The 15,038-nt window shown below is 41.3% G+C and overlaps 1 protein-coding gene across 2 annotated transcripts in view; it reads right to left on the bottom strand.

Moving 5' to 3' along the window:
* The window catches only part of Lima1 (LIM domain and actin binding 1), a 74,389-nt gene extending 70,619 nt beyond the window's left edge, over positions 1-3,770 (bottom strand). For both annotated transcript variants that reach the window (XM_023722785.1, XM_023722784.1), the window contains exon 1: positions 3,677-3,770. The gene's annotated coding sequence lies outside the window, so the exon portion shown is untranslated. The remainder of the gene's footprint in view (positions 1-3,676) is intronic.
* Between the last annotated feature and the right edge of the window lie 11,268 nt (positions 3,771-15,038).

Genomic DNA, 15,038 nt, shown 5'->3' on the forward strand with positions numbered 1-15,038 from the left:
TTTTTTTTTTTTAAATGCTAACAGTTTCTCTTGCTTCTAAAATTGTGTCTATTGACAACCTTTCTTACATTCTCTTTGATTAAGAGTTATCCTTTTAAAATGATCATTGTTTTCATTTTATTGCTGGGTTTGGAGAGGATGCATAAGTATTTATGTATAGATACTAAGTTACAACTGATTCAATGGGACAGAAATTAAAACAATGCAATGAGTGGGAAAAAAGAATTCTTCCACACTTTATGGGAATGTAATTAGTACAACCACCATAAAGATCAGTGTGGAGGCCAGGTGTGGTGATACATGCCTCTAATCCCAACACTTGGGAGGCTGAGGCAGGAAGAGCACTGCAAACGTGAGGCCAGCCTAAACTGCATAGTGAAACCCTGTCTCAAAACAAGGAGAGAGAAAAGAAAAAGAGAAAGAGAAAGAAAATGAAAAATAAAGAAAATGTAGCATTTATGCACAATGGAGCACTATTCTGCCATGAAGGATAATCCTGAAGCATTTGTAAGCAAGGGTGCAACTTGAGAACATAATGGTAAGTGAAGTAAGTTGGACACACCAAGTATGGCATACTTTTATGTTTTAAAAACTATACATATAGAAAAAATACACAGAAAAACTATGTATATACAGAGAGAGAATAGAAGAAAAACAGGAAGTGACAGATCTTTTTTTTTTAACTTTTTTTTTCGTTTTTTGTTTTTTTGTATTTTAGTACAGGGACTACAGGGTCTCACTACGTAGATTAGACTCATAGTGATTCTCCTGTGTTCAGCCTCCCAAGGGCTGGGATTACAGAACTGCATTACCATACCACCTCAGTCACTGTCTCAGCGTGCCCCCAGGAATAGGGCTCGCATGGGATCAAACCCCAGTGGCTGCGCTCTGCCTAAGCTGGTGCTTTAATCCGCTGAGCTATCTGGCTGGCCCTCAGATCTTTTTCAAATGGATGGGAGAATAAGAAATGCAGAGGAAAAATGAGATGGAAAAAGAAAGAAAGATGGTGAAAATGGAGCTTTTGCAAATGGGAAGAGAACTAAAACTTGGAAGGAACAGGGAGGGTGGGGAAGGGCAGGGGATAAGAAAAAATTAAAATGTATTATGTACCTATACCAGCTCCCCACAAGGAATGTAAGCATATGTCCTACGAACATGTACATAAATTTAAAAAAAGTTAAAACTATGAAAATGTAACATTGGGCCTGATGAGATAGCTCAGCAGACTAAAGCACCTTCTTAGGCAAGCTTAGGCAAGCGCAGGGACCGAAGTTAGATCCCTGGCACCACAGGCTGCAGCAGCCCCGCTCCCAGGACAGGCTGAGCCAGCCAGAGTCTGGGCGTAGCTTTGAGGGTGATACGCTCTGTTGCAACCAGGAACTCGGCTGCAGACCATCTCTAGGTGGCAGGAGCTTCACTCTACTGCACGCTTACTTGACAGACAGCAGCCCCGCTCCCAGGACAGGCTGAGCCAGCCAGAGTCTGGGTGTAGCGGCTGAAAGCAGGAGGATCACTATGAGTCTGAGCTGTGTAGTGAGACCCTGCAACAACCAAATATATTTTTAAAAAATTAAAAAATTAAATTGTAATATTAATGTTGATAAGGTTGTGGTAAAATCTTACCTGAAAAATCTATTCCTACTCATACACCCCCAATATCAGTATAAAATAGTATCACTCCTTTGGAGCGTAGAAATCTATATTATAAAAATGTTCTGACTTTTAACTAGCTAGGCTTTTTAGTTATTTACAGGGAAAATTCACAAAATAGGTTATTCATTTTAATGAAAAATTAGGAGCACAAAAATTTCCAGTGATTATCCAGGAGTGCTGGCACATGCCTATAATCCCAGCATACAGGAGGCTGAGGCAGTGGGATTGCCATGAGTTTGAGGCCTGGACTACCTAATGAGTTAGTTCAAGGCCTAGACTCTATAGCAAGACCCTGTCTCAAAAAACCCAAAATGACAGATGTGTACACACACACACACACACACACACATACACACACATTCTCATTCTCTTCTCATTCTCTCCCCCCACCCCCCATAACCATCAGCTGGGCATGGTGGCACACACCTATAATCCCTGTACTTGGGAGGCTGAGGCAGGAGGATCACTGGGAGTTTGAGGCCATCTTGGGCTACAAAGTGAGTTCAAGGCCAGCCTGAACTGTATTGTGAGACCCTGTCTCAAAAAGACAAAAATAAATAAATAAATTTCAACACTCATAGAATGTTAAAATTCAATAGAACTCTAGCATACCTGGTTATGTATTATTTTTAATTACATGAAAATTACAATGTAACAATAATGGTGTAATGAAAAAGACATATATTCATGTGGTTTAGCAATGTAAACTTTATATGCTTAGAAAGAAAAATATGCATACATAAAACCAGTTGTTTTAAAAAAAGAAAAAAAGGCCTCCATGGTCTTGCCGCCATCTCCTTATCATCTGAGGTGATGGCTGAGCTCAGTGCTTTGGAAGGGCAGCACTGTCCCCACAGCAGGGCCCAATGGGACCTGATGCTGAAGAAAAGGTGACAGAGTCGATTACAGAAGCCTCCTACTAGCATTGCGCTGTATTCTGGATATTGCTCCAAGAGTCCCTTTCATCAAATCTTTATCATTTCTGCTCGGAGCTGTGCAGCCAGCTTCTATGAATGAACAAGCTTCCTACCGAGGCAGCCTCTCAGCTGCCCTGGGCTCCTCGGCTGCGGTACCTCTAGTTGGCACCTCTGCCCTGTTATGCACACAGGCCAACTCTTCAACATGTGTGGAATGCTGTGTGTGCACCAGTCTCCTGCTTCGAGGGTCCCAAGGAGGAGCCACTCAGTCTTGTATTACAGGGCCCAATAGACATATTTAGACTTTTTTAAAAATTTTTTATTTATTTATTCAGTGTGTGTGTGTGTGTGTGTGTGTGTGTGGCCAGCTCAGCCAGGGCTGGCTGGCATGTGGTGCTGGGGAATTGAACCGTGGTCCCTGTGCTTTGCTAAGCTTGTTCCAAGTAGGTGCTTTAGACCACTGAGCCATCTCTCCAGCCTCATATTTAGACTTTGAGGGTGATACGCTCTGTTGCAAAAAGGAACTCGGCTGCAGACCATCTCTAGGTGGTGGGAGCCTCACTCTACTGCACGCTCACTTGGCAGACAGCCGGGGCTGCGGTGTGCCCGCCTGGCTGCAAAGTGCAGCAGAATGTCTTGCAGTGATGAAGCGTTTTTTGTGCTCCTCAGTATACTAGATTACAGTGATAAGTAGTGAGTGGGGACTTCAAATGTGACAAGTGTAGCTGATACACTGAATTTCAAGTGTGATTTAAATCCATCTCAACCAGGAGGTTTTCCCAGTCCCTGTCTGTCTATAATGGTCATCTTCTCTCTTATTCTATCTATAGTCCTCATGCCTATTCATTTTAGCTTTGATGACATTTTACTTCATAATTGTGTTTTATTATGTTTTTGAGCCTTTTATTTCTCCCAATTAAAAATTCCAAGACAGAGAATGTCTCCTCTGGTTAGCACCCTTCTGGATGACTCCCTGTTGGCTGCTTAAAATGCAGGGGGTTCTCAGGAAAGGCATTTAACACCACACATGCTCTTTGCCAGTTTCCCTGACAGGTGGTGATATGCACTCAAGACAGATGGTGCTCTGGACCAGGATTGCCACTTACTTGGAGAATATTTCCACAATAGCTGATGATTTGTTCTTGTTGACGAGAGAAAGTTCTTTGGCTGTTACCCTTAGTGAGAGGGAAGTCCACTGTCGTCTGTTAAATGGAGCCGATTCCATTTTTGTCTCACAGATATGGAAAAACCTCTGCAATAAAGAAAGTCAGACCATGAGACACAAGGAAGAATTGTCCAGCATTCAAAGATGAGCAGTGATGTGGGGGAAGCGAGAGTAGAAAGCTCAAACTAACAAACCACATTCCTCCGCTGGTCTCTCCCTAAAGCAGCGGACATTGGTCAAATGATTCAGTATCTTTAGATCGATGTTTCCTGGATGACCTTTAAGGTCCTTTCCAGTTCCATCTTTTTATGACTGACTTCACTGTACAAGTATCAGCTGGCCTTTCCCTGAACTTAAGTTTGTTCCAAAAACACGTTTAGAGTGAAATATTCTCCTTTTCTGAATTACACCCCAAGGGAGGTACCATTGGCATCTGGGTAGAGCTGAGTCCAAGTGAGGCTCCAGGGACATCCAAGTGGCCTGATTCCCCCTCTCGTGCCAGCCTCACACAGGCCACTCCATGTCAGGGAAGAGGCTGGGGACACTATGTGGTGACTTAAAAGAAAGGGGCTTTCAGGGCAAGCAGACTTCAATAAGATCATAACTTTGGTAACCTTGAACAACTTACACAATCTTGGGGTTGGGGATGGAGCTCAGTGTACTTGCCTAGTAGGGGCAAGACTGAAGGAAAAATTATCTAATCTTTCAGTTTTAGTCTGTTTAGCTGAAAAATGAAGACAATATATTTCACTTTCTAAGGTTTTAGCATAGATTTAGGGAGATAATATATGTAACATAGAAGTCATCTTATGGCAGTATAGCCAGAATTTTAAATATGATAAATTACTTTAAAAAGTGTGATATATATTATGGATTCTTATTGTAAATCTTATTATTGTAAAGCTTGGTTTTTTGAGACAGGTCTTACTATGCAGTTCAGGCTGGCCTGGAGCTCATTTTATAGCTCAGGCTGACCTCAGACTTGCGAAGATCTTTCTGCCTCAGCTTCTCGAGTGCTGGGATCACCGGTGCATTCCACCACGCCTGGCTTGTAAAGCTTTTTAACAAGTAGTAAAGTAAAATGTACTCTAAACTCGGGATAAAGCTTCTATCCCTTCACCCTGAAGAACACGTAATGCCATATTCTTGACATCATCCAGTCCCCACCCTGTATTGTTTGGGGTTTTGCCTCAGTCATTATCAAAAGAAGTTCCAACCTTTGTCCAAAAGAGGTGAAATTAGAATTCAGTCAATAGTTTCCTTATTTGAAGAGCAAAAAAATATAAATTGAAGCGTGGACTACAGCTTCTCAACCGCAGAGCATTAACTGCTTGGGCGGAGTGCTACTCACTGGCTTCCAGTCCAAACACCTTGGCAACAGTAGAACACTGTCCTGCTGCACTGGCCCCAGGTGCAGCCAGTCACAGTGACATCCTGTGATGCAAAGCAGGTGACAGGGAACCCTGGAGACCATGCTGCTTTTCCACATGTACTACCTTATTGTTCTGATAACCTTGTCTGAAAATAATATCTTTAAAATGTTTTTCGTTTTTTTTTTTTTTTTTTTTTTTTTGAGACAGGGTCTCGTTATATAGCCCAGGCTGATCTGGAATTCACGGCTATCTTCCTGCCTCAGCCTCCCAAGTGCTCAGATTCCAAGTGTGTGCCATCATGCCTGGATTAGCTTTTAAAAATTTTTGTTGATTCATTTTAGTTTCCATGTTGGAAAGCAGCATAGTACATGGTGATACAGGGGAAGCTCTGGCATTAGAGCCGGATAAGCACAAACAGGTGCCTTGGCCTTGCCACCAAAAGCAGTATCTTTCCTAAAACGCAGATATCTTATCCATAATAATGATATTCTTATGAGGAATAAAATGGTATAGAAGAAATGAAGAAATAACATTGATCCAGAATAAGTAGACAATGAATGATAGGGTTTTTTTTTTTTTTATCATTGCTTTTTTTGGTTCAGGGTTTAAAGGTTGTTGGTGGTACTGGGGATTGAGCCCAGAACCTTTATATTGAGCTGTATCTCCAGGTCTTTTTTGGAAACAGGACCTACATTGTTAAATTACCCAGGTTGGGTTCGAACTTGTGCTCTTCCTACTTCAGCCCTGGGAGTGCTAGGATTACAGGCTTGTGCCACCATACCACTCCTATTTTGTTTTTGTGAATAGACTCAATATGTATTCCAGACTGGTTTCAACTTCAGGCAAAACTCCTGCCTCAGCCTCCTAAGTGCTGGGATTACAGGCATGTGCCACCACATCTGCTTTAAAAAATACACACACACACACACACACACTTCTTTCTGGACAAAATAGCCTTTATACTCATATTCTTTGAAATAAAACTAAATGTACCAAATACCATTATAATACCTATTTGTGTATCTGCTTTCTGGTTTATAACTGACTTATCAAACCCTGAACGCCTTTTCTCGAACAAGAAAAAGACATGGAGCCAAACATGGTGCTGCATGATTATAATCCTAGCACTCAGGAGGCTGAGGCAGGAGGGTCACTGAAAGTTCAAGGCCAGCCTGGACAGTATAGTGAGACCCTATCTCAAAAAACAAAACAAAACAAACAAAAAAGACATAGAAGGAACAAACAATTGAGTTTAACTTAATCATGTAAAATCATAGTAGTGACACTTTTCTTCTTTTTTTTTTTTTCCTTTAACTCTTTAATAGTGACCCTTCAAGCCAAATTTAGGAAATGCTGACCAATATTTTAAGACGTTATTTGGCAAATTTATGCTTCTAATATGTATGCATAAACATGCTGTCAGTTCCCCTACAATGACCAATTCTGGACAAAATGAAAAAAAATACATAAGATATATTTTTAAATGTGTACATAAACAGGTATGGTGGTACACCCTTGTAATGGGACAGGAGGATCGCTGCAAGTTTGAGAACAGTCTGGGCTACGAAGTGAGTTGAAGGCCAGCCTGAACTATGTAGTGAGAGCCCATCTGTAAAAACAAAACAAAACAAAAAAGTCTGCAGAGCCAGGTGTGCCTGGAATCAATTTCCTGGGAGGTGGAAGTAGGGGAGTTCAAAACCAGCCTGGGAAGGCTGGGCATAGTGGTGCACACCTGAAGTCCCAGCATTTTTGAGGCTGAGGCAGGAGGACTGCCATGAGTTTGAGCCCAGCCTGGGTCACATAGTGAGTTCAAGATCAGCTTGGGCAACCTTATGAGACATCATCTCAAAAAATGGAAAAGCATTGACTTTTATTTCAGGGACTGGCTAAGCATGATAAAGTAAAGAGAATTAACTCTCAAGTCTATGTCCATGCTTTTGATTACTCTTGGCCAGAAAAATTAAGAAAGAGGGCTGGTAAGATAGCTCAGCAGCATAAGTGCTTGCCTAGGCAAGCGCAGGGACCAGGGTTCAATCCTGGCCCCACATGCCATGCCAGCCCCATCCCCCAGATACACTAAGCAGGCCACTGAGACCAGGCACAGTGGTGCACACCTGTAATTCCAGCACTGGGGAGGCTGAAAACAAGGTCACTACGAGTCTGAGCTGCCTAGTGAGACCATGTACCAACTACTACATTAAAGAAAGAAAGAAAGAAAGAAAGAAAGAAAGAAAGAAAGAAAGAAAGATCGATCGATCAGAAGTCAGACATGTACCTTATAGTGTAGAGAGAAACATACCTTATACTTAAAGAATGAGTGGTTCCCACCCTACAAAGTTATGTGAAGAAATCATGGCCCAAATAAGGTCCATAATCTACCGACCTCACTAACATACACATGAATTTTTATAGCATAAAACAGAACGTGGTTAGATGCAACACATGCTCTAGGAGGACAGGATTTTTTGGCTTGGTAGGAGAGAAAAGACATGGCATTTGACTGATTTGGGATTTACAGTACACAAAGAATTTCAAAGTAAGGGCAGGAAGAAGAAAGCGCATCTGAGATAGGAGGCACAGTATTAGTACCTTTAGGAACTGAGTTCAGTGGTGGCAAACCTGTGGCATGTGTGCCACAGCAGGTTGTTTGTATCAATGAAGGCTCTAAAAGGTTCACCATCATAAAGTTAGACCCTAGGTACAAGAGGAGATGAAAATACGGTAGGCAGGAATAGAGAAGGGCCAAACCTGGCCCAGCCTCAGGACTCACAGGGGGTATGCTTCAACAGTGGGATGAGCCAGCCGGTGAGTGAGCACAGAAGAAGTCCAGTCTTGAGGTGCTGTTCCCTAGCACCTATACGGCCTTCATGGCACAAACACAATAATGTTTCCCCTGCACCTCAATAGTCCCTCTGGAAGGTAAGAGCTTTGAGTGGATTACTTCACAGTCTCTACAGGGTAACACAGAAATTTTATGAAAAAGTAAGTAACACAATAAACACTATATTTTAAGAGACAGGGGTCTAAATTACTACAAGATACTTAAACCGAGTGACAAGTCATCAAGGTTTAAAGTAGAGTGGGTCAGGCCAGCCAGATAGCTCAGCAGATTAAAGTGCCTGTTTATACAGATGCAGGGACCGGGGTTTGATCCCCAGCATGCCATGCTGGCCTCACCCCTGGGGATGTGCTGAGATGGCGATTGAGACTGGGCATGGTGGTGCACACCTGTAATCCCAGCACTTGTTAGGCTGAAAACAGGAAGATCACTACGAGTCCAATCTGTGTAGTGAGACCCCGTAGACCCTGTACTACATAAAAAATAAATAAATAAATACAGTAGAGTGGGTGGGACTGGGAAGGTGAAGAGAAAACCACAGTTCTTAGAATAAAATGGACTTAGAATAAGAGAAGGGATCAAAGCTGGCACTATCAAACATGAATGATGAAAAGCCTGACGGTAAACATAGAAGAGGGACAACGGTGAGTTTTGCTTTATTAACGTTAAGATATATGCATAATGAAGAAAAACCCAAATACATACAGCAGTAAAGTTTAAGAATAAAAAGCTTTTTGAAATGTCTTTTTTCTTTTTGGAGACTGGGTCTCACTGTAGTTCTGGCTGACCTTGAACTCACGGCAATCCTCCTGCCTTAACCACCAAGAAATATCTACTTTATGCAGAGCATAACTCTCAATCTTCACAACCACACTACAAGATCAAGTTTTATTTTATTTATGATGAATTGAGACTCAGATGTGCTAAATAACTTCATGAAGATGGCTTAGCTATAGAATAGCACAGATGAGACTCTATTTTATTTGATTTTAAATTCCACTTCTCTCCTCCAGCAGTAATGAATAATGATTAAAACCAACACTTGTAGTCAAGGTAAAAATAGGGAAGAAAAATTCCCAAACCACTGAGCTGCGAATCTATGAAAATCACCTTTCAGTAAGAGTAGTGGCAAATATACTTGGCCCTCTGTATCTTGGGGTTCCACCTCAAAGAAATAAACAAAGTGTGAATTAAAATATTAGTGAATGAGACTGGGTGTGGTGGCACACGCCCGTAATCCCAGCACTTGGGAGGCTGAAAACAGGAGGACACAGTGAGACCCTATAGACCCTGCAGAACTTGTACCAAACAGGGAAAAATTACACCTGTTCTAAATAAGTACACTTTTTTTTTAAAAGCAGTATATGGAATTGAACCCTGGGCCTTCACACTGAGATACATCATCAACTCTTTTAAAAAATCTTTTACTTTGAGATATGGTCCTGCAAAGTGCTAAGTTGCCTTGGTTGTGCTCAGACCTGTGATACTCCTGCCCCATCCTCCCAGAGTGGTGGACATCTGTCTCTCTCCTGTCATCATTCCTTGAGCAATAAGTATAACTACTGTCACAGCACTTACACTGAATTAGGCACCACAAGTAATCCAGAAATCATCTATATGTCTACAGGAGGCTGTGCATAGGTTAAATGCTGCACTATTTTATTTTATTTATGTATTTATTTTTTTTGGCAGAACCGGGGATTGAACTCAGGCTCTTGCAGTTGCCAGGGAAGCGCTTATTCCACTGAGCATTCTCCCCGGCCCCCTTGCACTATTTTATAGAAGAGACCTGGGTATCATGGATTTTGGTGTCTGTGGGGGCCTGCAATCAGCCCCATTCCCATACTCAGGGATGACTGTTATCTCCTCCAAAGATGAACACCAGGGATACTCGTTCCTACTTCCAGGGAAATATAAAGTTAACTCTGTACTGTGAGTGAATATCTCAGCTTTTATTAGCTGGCATGAGAGATGTGGTATTGACTGGTCTCTCAGATAAGAATGCTGATCCAGACGTTCTGACTCCAAAGCTCATCCCCTTAGGTCATGTGCTTTCTACCTGCACGTTGACTTGGAGGATAAAATGCACAAGAGTTAAAGAAAACCAATATAACAAAAATACTAGCAGAACAAATATTAATGGGATACATAGAAAGAGGTACTTCTTGCTAAAAAGAATGATGCCTTCCTTCAGTTTTAGGTATATACTCAAGATTTTTACATCAAAAGAGAAGCTTAAAAATCAAATAACCAAATTCCCTTTTATACAGAGAGGAAATTGAGCCACGTAAATAGCCAATCATTTCCCCAAAATCACCAGCTGGTTAGAAATAAAGCTAGAGCCCTAATTCCCAGGCCAAAGTTCTCTAATCAGACCAGGTAGCTTGAGTTGGAACAGGGACAATCCTCTGGGCGAGCCGGAGCCTGGAGATAAAGATCTCGGGCCAAAGGTTCCTGCCAAAGCAGGGGCTGGGCTGCTATGAATCACTGGGAAACTGGCCCCAAGTATCTGCTTCCTGCAGCTGCTGTTTAAGGTGAAGACTATGGCTGCTTCGGCTGCTTCGGGAAGTATTCTAATAAATTCATTTACAAATTCACTGGCCCAGAGAATTCTGTCTTAGAAACCAGGATAGGAAAAAAGCAAGCAAGTTGTCGCCACATCAGGCCTCGCCAAAGCCACTAATAAAATGCTGCCCTCATAAACCCAATCTCAGCTTTTCCTTGTTCCTTCCCTCTCTCCTTCTCTCCCTCCCTTCTTCCCTCCCTCCCTCTCTCCTTCCCTCTGTCTCCCTCTTTTCCTCTCCCCCTGATTACTTGGGCAAGATGGAGAGCTGCCTGCCTGAATACAGCTTCAAAAACTTTTAAAAAAGAAAAGAAAAAAAAAAAAAAAAAACTGTACAAACTCATTAAGAGGAAACATTTTTTTTTTTTTTCTTTTTTTTGTACCAGGTATCAAATTCAGGACCCTGAGCTTGTCAGATAGGTCATTATGCTGCTGAGCTATCTTCCCAGCTCAGAAATGTCTTTTTGAAACAAGATTATAAAATTTTGGTAAAAGAGGGCAGCTAAAAGCTAAATAAGCTTCAAGGTGCACAATGAAATCTGCGCCTCTGTCATGCATGTCACATAGATCTACAACCCCAGCACTCTGGGAGGCTGAGGCAAGTGGATCACAAGTTTGAGCACATGCTTGAAAAATTCTTTGAAGTTTTTTTTTTTCTATTTATTTATTTGTTTATGGGTTTGCTTTTGAGACACAGTCTCCCTGTACAACCTCAAACTCATGATCAAACTTCTTCCTCAGCTTCCAGAATATTAGAAGTTCAGGCATATATCAGCACACTTCTCTTTTACTTTTTATTTTACATTTACAAAAGAGTTGTGGGGGAGGAAGAGTTGCAAAGAGTACCTGAGTTCTCAGATTTCCAAGCAGGTTTCCCTCACTTTACCATCGCACAATTATCAAAACTAAAAAATTAACATTGGAATAACAGTATTAACTAAAGTATAGACTTCATTTAAATTCCACCACTTTGCCACTGTTTCTCCTGTTCCAAGACCCTACAGTGCCTGTAGTCATCATGTCTCCTTTAATCTTTCCCTATATGCTAGTTGCTGTGTTCCCCTGACTTTCACGACTCTGATTCTGTTGAAAAGCACTGGCCAGGTACCAAGTGGAGGGATTCCCGATCTGCATTTCTGATCTCACCAATAAGAATAATCAGGGCTTCTTGGAGAAGTGGTTGAAAGAGCTGGGCAGGACAAAGATAAAGATGAACATGGAACATCTTAAAATGCTCAATTTAAAAAAAAGAGTTTTTTCAGGTTAGGCTAAATTACAAATTTTCAGAACACCATAAATCTGCGGTCCCTTCCTCACTGCACTCTGTTAGAGGGTCAGTGATGGTGACATCTTATCATGGTGGTATGAACCTGACCATTTGGTTAAGATGTTTTCAGTCTCCAATGTGATACTATTATTATTCTCTTCATAATTTGTAAATATTTGGAAGATACTTTGATCTTATTTCTCCTTAAACTTTTTCCCACTGATTTTAGCACTTCTGGCAGGATCCTACTGTTATTGTTAGTAGTGATTTTCTCTTGGCCTCATCCATTCTACATTTAGTAACTGGGATTCTTGTATAAACAATATTCCTCTTTTTCCCCTCATTTATTCAATCATTTATTTATATGGGTGGGGCTCATAGATATTTATTTTAGTCCCTGGGAACAAATACAAATTGGACATCCCTTACCAAAAAATCTGAAACCAGAAATTGTCCCAAGTCTGAAACTGTTTAAGTGCTGACATAATCAATGCCACAAATGGAAAATTCCACATCTGACCCCAAGACCAGTTGCAGTCAAAACACTGGTACACTAGAAACATTGTGTAAAGCCAGAGCTGTATGTGTAAAGTGTATATAAAATATAAATGCCTTTTATGTTTAGGATTTGGTAACAGTCCCAAGATAACTCCTTATATATTTGCAAATATTTCAATTTCAAAATAAAGTCTGAAACACTTTCAGTCCCAAGCACACTGTACAAGAGATACTTTATTTGTACTACTGTTTGGTTATTCAAATTGTTTTAATTACAGCCATCTGGAGCTTTTCCAGCTTTTTTTCAATCTTTCTTTCTTTCTTTCTTTCTTTCTTTCTTTCTTTCTTTCTTTTTAAATGTAGTAGTGGTACAGGGTCTTACTACGCAGCTTGGACTCATAGTGATCCTCCTGTTTTCAGCCTCCCCAGGGCTGGGATTGCAGGCGTGTGCCACCATGCCTGGATTTGGTTACTAACTCAGCGAGCTGAGGTGCAGGACCAGCACTGCATGTGGTGCTGGGGATTGAACCCAAGTCCCTGCGCTTGCCTAAGCAGGTGCTTAGTCTGCTGAGCTACCTCACCAGCCCTGTAATGTTCTTTCAACATGCCTTCCCCCAACACCTTTTTAAAGCACTTCGTTACTTTGTAGCACTACAAAATGTTCCAGGTTCATTTTTGTTTTTGAGACAGGATCTTACTCTCCAGCCCAGGTTGGCTTTGAACTAACAGCCATCCTCCTGCCCCAGCTTCCCAAGTGCTAGGACTACAGGCATGTACTACCATGCCTGGCTTCAATCTATTTATCTTTAAGAACTCAACTGAGAAGCTACTTTCTCATAGAAACTTTTGTAAATTGTCTCAACCCTATTTCCCATCAGCATAAATTTCTTCTATCACAATTTTATAAATTCTACTTGATTGAAAGATTCTTGGGTCAGAGGACAGATCTACCTTGTCTCTTGATGTACTGGGATTTGTTTATAGAAGGAATTCCATAAATGTCTTGTATGAAATTTCATGAACCTTTAAATTTCATCTGAAATGCAATTAGGAAAGAAAAGATTTAACTGTTAGGGGCTAGGGAGATAGCTCAGAGGTCTAAGCATCTGCCTGGCAAGCGCAAGGACCCAGGTTTGATCCCCAGGACTGTATGCTGTACCGGTCCGAAATGTAGCATGCACCTGCAATCCTAGCACTGGGGAAGCTGAGACAGGAGGATCACTATGAGTCTGAACTGTGTAGCAAGACCCTGTGTCAAATAAATAAATAAAACTTTTTAAAAGATTTAACTGTTAGCCAGGGAGATGGCTCAGCAGAATAAGCACTTGCCTGGCAAGCACAGGGCCTGAGTTCAATCCCCGGTTTCACCAAAAAAAAAAAAAAAAAAAAAAAAAAAAAAAATTAAACTTTAAAAAACTTTTTTTTTTTTTTTTTACAGAATTATTCAATGATTTTAGCTTCTTCAAACTCTTGACATATTCAAGTGATATAAAAAGATAGAACTACAGAGCTGGTAAGATAGCTCAGTGGACTAAGCACCTACTTAAGCAAGCATAACAACTGGGATTTGATCCCCAGCACCACATGCCATGCCAGCTCCGCTCCCGGGCCTGTTGAGCTAGCCACCCAGAAAGGGCATGGTGGTGCACACTTACGATCCTAGCACTGGAGAGGCTGAAAACAGGAGGACCACCATGAGTCCAAACTGCATAGTGTGACCCTGTACCAAATACATAAAAAACAAAACAACAACAACACAAACACAAATAGAACCACTAAATAACTTCCAATACTATACATAAAAGGTTTGCTATTATTTGAAAACATGCTAACAGACAAGTCTAGAGGCACGTTAGAATAGTCCCTGCCACTGTTCCTGGGAGCGCTTCAGCCAGGTATCTGCAGAAACATGCCTCCAGACAATGAGACACTTGTAATATTGATCAAATTCCCAGGAGTCAACAAGGATGTAGATGTTTGGATCATGACAAAGTCACTTCTATAACACGAGATCCCTTCTTTGTCTGTCTCTTTTTTTTTTTTTTTTTAGAAAGGAAGTCACTATGTAGCCCAGGATGGCCTCGAACTCAAAGCAATTCTCCTGTCTCAGCCACCTGAGTGCTGGGACTACAGGTGTATGCCACTATTTCCAGCCCTTTGTGTTCTTTTAAGGACATTGTATGCCTTAAAAAAAATACTAAAATCCTAGGCAACAACAATGAGAAAGAGGTTGTGTAACTGGGAAGTAATTTTACTTGTGGAAAAACTGCTTGCCAAAAACTATGAAACCCTCTAACACTGAGCTCGGCAGCTGACCTCCCCAGGGCCTTACTTCTTCACCTTCTCTAACTTTGTCCCTGACATTTCTGATAGGTATGCACATAGCAATTCACACATACAATTTTTTAAAGTTAGTGTTCATTTTTTGCAGTGTTAGGAATTAAACTTGGGACTCTGTGCACGGTAAGGAAGGGTTCTACCACTGAGCTACGTCCTCAGCAACCCCAATCCCTTGCCATGAGACAAGGTCTGGCTATGCTGTTCTGTGATCTTCCTGCCTCGGCTTTCTGAGTGGCGGAATTACAGGTATATGTCACAACACTGAGTGAGTTCTCAATGCTTCCCATCCTCTACTATCTAAATTATTGATTAGTCAATCATTTTAAAATTATATTTTGCTCTGTATTCTGTGTGTGTCTTTTTATTTATTTTTTTGTAACAGGAATTGAACTCTCAACCTTGCACTTGCTAGGCAGGGGCTGT

The sequence above is a fragment of the Octodon degus genome, unplaced genomic scaffold (assembly GCF_000260255.1).
Source record: "Octodon degus isolate 3935 unplaced genomic scaffold, OctDeg1.0 scaffold00093, whole genome shotgun sequence".
Taxonomy (NCBI): domain Eukaryota; kingdom Metazoa; phylum Chordata; class Mammalia; order Rodentia; family Octodontidae; genus Octodon; species Octodon degus.